At 48.7% G+C, this 4,439-nt stretch overlaps 2 non-coding genes and 3 pseudogenes across 2 annotated transcripts; 4 read left to right on the top strand and 1 right to left on the bottom strand.

Annotated features, from left to right (window-relative positions):
- Nucleotides 1–10: 10 nt before the first annotated feature.
- On the bottom strand, nt 11–83 carry TRNAF-GAA (transfer RNA phenylalanine (anticodon GAA)). Its single transcript has one exon. It is a non-coding gene; the product is annotated as a tRNA-Phe (tRNA).
- Nucleotides 84–524: 441 nt separating this feature from the next.
- On the top strand, nt 525–596 carry TRNAE-UUC (transfer RNA glutamic acid (anticodon UUC)). The gene has a single exon. It is a non-coding gene; the product is annotated as a tRNA-Glu (tRNA).
- A 159-nt stretch (nt 597–755) lies between these two features.
- LOC142486314 (U1 spliceosomal RNA) lies at nt 756–898 on the top strand (annotated as a pseudogene).
- Nucleotides 899–2,378: 1,480 nt separating this feature from the next.
- On the top strand, nt 2,379–2,552 carry LOC142486313 (U1 spliceosomal RNA; annotated as a pseudogene).
- Nucleotides 2,553–3,633: 1,081 nt separating this feature from the next.
- On the top strand, nt 3,634–3,807 carry LOC142486312 (U1 spliceosomal RNA; annotated as a pseudogene).
- The last annotated feature ends 632 nt before the right edge of the window (nt 3,808–4,439 follow it).

The raw sequence follows: 4,439 nt of genomic DNA, 5'->3' as shown, positions 1-4,439 counted from the left end.
CAAAAACCTCTGCCGAAACCCGGGATCGAACCAGGGACCTTTAGATCTTCAGTCTAACGCTCTCCCAACTGAGCTATTTCGGCTGCGCGAGAGGGTTTGGAAAGGTGTCTGGAGGGCGTCTGGAGGGCGTCTGGAGGGTGTCTGAAGCAGAATGTTAGCGGTTTTAGATATTTCTAAGAAATATCATGGTAAAATAATAGGAGACATAATGGAAGTACAGTATCATCCAGTTTGTAACCATAATGGGAATATACATTGCGCTTCCTTCACAGGAAATATAAACACCTAAAAACTTGGAGAATGCGGGCATCGATCCCGCTAACTCTTACATGCTAGAAAGCGCTCTACCATTTGAGCTAATTCCCCTCTTTTGGGGTAGTTTGTCAGTCAGTGCTGGTTGCTTCAAGTTCTGCAGGCCAAGGCTGGCTGTCAACGTGCGCTGTTTAATCCTAGTTATCGGAAATAGCTCTGAGTCCAGGGGCTGTGGATGGTTGGGGGAGAATGATAGCAGAATCTACACATCCTCCCTGATTGTCTAGTGGTTAGGATTCGGCGTTTTCACCGCCGCGGCCCGGGTTTGATCCCCGGTCAGGGAAATGTTTGCTTTGAAATCCATATCTGATTCTTTTTCTGTTCATGCCTTAAGTCTACTGTTGACAGGAATTTCATTTGATGTGTTCTGTTTATTACTTTCTGTTGTTTATTACTTGTTGTTAATTATGTGAATCGTTAATAAAACTTTAAAAAGAAAAAAAATATATATCATTTAGGTGGCTCTCCCAGGGCGAGGCTTGCTCATTGCACTTGGAGCTAGCTGACCTCTGCGATTTCCCCACATGCGGGAAACTCGACTGCACAATTTCTGGTAGTGGGGGACTGGCGTGCGCGCTCTCCCCTGTTTTTCGACTGTTAGAAAAAACAGAAACAAAAATCAACAACAACAACAACAACAACCACCACCACCCACAGCACAGGTGTTTGTTCAGACAAGCTGCTATTGCCACTGCTTGGGCTTTGGGCCTGGTCAATAACTGTGGCATAAAAGGAGCACCCACCCACCAACTAGCCAGGTAGCAACATCTCAAACAGGGAGAAATGACAATTAGGCACCTGCGCAGACATTTAGGAATAAATTCAGGTGGATTGGGAAATAGGGAAAACACATATAATTTCATAGAAAAAATACATTCTCAAACCAAAAAGGGCCAAGAACTGTAGAATCTATGAGTCGCTGCTGCTACAGCCAGCAGCAGCTAAAAATGTATCCCTCTCTTTCCCAAGTCCACCCTCTCTGGCTGATTGTTTTCTTTCTTTTTTGGTTTGAGATACGAATCTCTCTATTATTATACTGAGATAAGTGCAATACACAATGTATAGGTGATTTCAAAGTCACAATTGTATGTTTGATGCCTTTTGAAATATTGTATAAAGCAGCACATTTACAAAAAAATCTGGATTCATTTTTTTTTTTTTTTAAATGGCCGTTCCTTGCAGGATATGGGGTTTTTATTTCACCCCCCTCCCCACCCTTAGTTCTACATGGTATGTATGGGTCTCTGTAGCCAGACCACCCCATGTGATGATATCACAAAGGGAGTATACAGTACGTTCTAGAGTTTCTAGGCTCCAAAGTAACAAAGAGCGGCATTTAAAACCAACAGATTGCAAACTATCTGCTGAGTGGTGCAAAAAACAATATCTATCTATCTATCTATCTATCTATCTATCTATCTATCTCTATCCAGGGAGCAGCAGACAGTGTTAGCTTGCTTCTATATTTATGCAAATGCCAGGTAAGCAGCCATGCTGGTAAAGGGCAAAGTGACAAGTGTGCCAGCAGGACAGGGCACCTCTCCAGCAGCAGCAGCAGCAGAAGCAGCAGCAGCAGGTGTCAGTGGAGGTCAGAAAAGTGAGTGCCGGCAGGTAGGGTAGATGAAGAAAGCCACCCCAGAATATGGTGTCCCCTGTCTCTCCGCCAGCTGAAATGACAGAGCTGAGCGGTGTTCAAAGTGATTGCTTCTTCCTTTAAAACCAAGAAGAAGTACCTTGCGGCGAAGCTTGGCTTCTCTGGGTGCTTGTTGGATGGGCGGGGGAGGGGCTTTGCTTCTAGGGAGGGGATGTCTTGGATCTATGTTGTTTGACAAATATTCGCTGCTGCTGCTGCTGCTGCTGCACAAATGTTTGCATGGAATGGCCTAAGCTGATCCTTGCTGCAGGTTCTGGCTCAGATACTAGGCCTCAGCTACTGTGGTGCTTGCCGCTGCTGGATGCTGCTGCTGCTAGCTGCTGCCGCTGCACCAATGACCAGGCTGCTCTCTCCACAAGGGTGACACTTGTCCTGGGACAGGGCTAGTTGCCCCCCAGCGCCATTCCAACTCATACTAACCTGGCAGGGGAGTACATTGATGCAGCCACGATCCTGCAGGTGGCTCTCCCAGGGCGAGGCTTGCTCATTGCACTTGGAGCTAACTGACCTCTGCGATTTCCCCACATGCGGGAAACTCGACTGCACAATTTCTGGTAGTGGGGGACTGCGTGCGCGCTCTCCCCTGTTTTTGGACTGTTAGAAAAAACAGAAATCTCTATCCAGGGAGCTTGCCAGACAGTGTTACTGCTGCGGCCAGCTTTATTCTAACATTTACCCGTGGTTACCCGTGGCTTTTTTCGGCTGGCGCCGAACTTGGCCACTGCACCAGCCGCATCTTCCCCGCATCTTCCCCTCCCTCTTCCTCCCCCCTCGCGACCCCTGGCTGCTCCGCCCTCTACAACGGCTGATTCTCCTGATGCACGCATACCCCCTTACCACTTCAGCCTCCATCCATCTTCGTGGATGCCGGCGGAACCCCTAGTGACCGGAGCCCCAGTGACGCGCGGCAACGCGTCAGAAAAAAAAACAAACCAGTCGCGTCTGCGCGCACCATTGCGGTAGCGGCCACAGGAGAATAGAGGCGGCCGCCACTGTAGCTTGCTTGCTTGCTTCTATATTTATGCAAATGCCAGGTAAGCAGCCATGCTGGTAAAGGGCAAAGTGTCAAGTGTGCCAGCAGGACAGGGCACCTCTCCAGCAGCAGCAGCAGCAGCAGCAGCAGCAGCAGCAGCAGCAGGTGTCAGTGGAGGTCAGAAAAAGTGAGTGCCGGCAGGTAGGGAAGATGAGAGAAAGCCACCCCAGAAATATGGTGTCCCCCTGTCTCTCCGCCAGCTGAAATGACAGAGCTGAGCGGTGTTCAAAGTGAGTGCTTCTTCCTTTTAAAACCAAGAAGAAGTACCTTGCGGCGAAGCTTGGCTTCTCTGGGTGCTTGTCGGATGGGCGGGGGAGGGGCTTTGCTTCTAGGGAGGGGATGTCTTGGATCTATGTTGTTTGACAGATATTCGCTGCTGCTGCTGCTGCTGCTGCTGCTGCTGCTGCTGCTGCTGCTGCACAAATGTTTGCATGGAATGGCCTAAGCTGATCCTTGCTGCAGGGTATCTGGCTCAGATACTAGGGCCTCAGCTACTGTGGTGCTTGCCGCTGCTGCCGCTGCTGGATGCTGCTGCTGCTGCCGCTGCCGCTGCACCAATGACCAGGCTGCTCTCTCCACAAGGGTGACACTTGTCCTGGGACAGGGCTAGTTGCCCCCAGCGCCATTCCAACTCATACTTACCTGGCAGGGGGAGTACACTATACAGCCACGATCCAGAAGGTGGCTCTCCCAGGGCGAGGCTTGCTCATTGCACTTGGAGCTAGCTGACCTCTGCGATTTCCCCACATGCGGGAAACTCGACTGCACAATTTCTGGTAGTGGGGGACTGCGTGCGCGCTCTCCCCTGTTTTTGGACTGTTAGAAAAAACAGAAACAAAAATCAACAACAGCAACCACCACCACCCACAGCACAGGTGTTTGTTCAGACAAGCTGCTATTGCCACTGCTTGGGCTTGTGGCCTGGTCAATAACTGTGGCATAAAAGGAGCACCCACCCACCCACCCACCAACTAGCCAGGTAGCAACATCTCAAACAGGGAGAAATGACAATTAGGCACCTGCGCAGGACATTTAGGAATAAATTCAGGGGGATTGGGAAATAGGGAAACACATATAATTCATGAAAAAAACATTCTAAACAAAAAGGGCCAAGGAACTGTCAGAATATGAGTCGCTGCAGCAGCAGCAGTAAAAAGTATCCCTCTCTTTCCAATGTCCACCTCTCTGGCTGATTGTTTTCTTTCTTTTTTGGTTTGAGATACGAATCTCTCTATTATTATACAGAGATAAGTGCAATACACAATGTATAGGTGATTTCAAAGTCACAATTGTATGTTTGATGCCTTTTGAAATATTGTATAAAGCAGCACATTTACAAACAAATCTGGATTCATTTTTTTTTTTAAATGGCCGTTCCTTGCAGGATATGGGGTTTGTATTTCACCCCACCCCCTCCCCACCCTAGATCTACATGGTATG

Source organism: Ascaphus truei, unplaced genomic scaffold (assembly GCF_040206685.1).
Source record: "Ascaphus truei isolate aAscTru1 unplaced genomic scaffold, aAscTru1.hap1 HAP1_SCAFFOLD_812, whole genome shotgun sequence".
In the NCBI taxonomy this organism is placed as follows: domain Eukaryota; kingdom Metazoa; phylum Chordata; class Amphibia; order Anura; family Ascaphidae; genus Ascaphus; species Ascaphus truei.
This window is presented reverse-complemented; position numbering and strand designations above follow the sequence as displayed.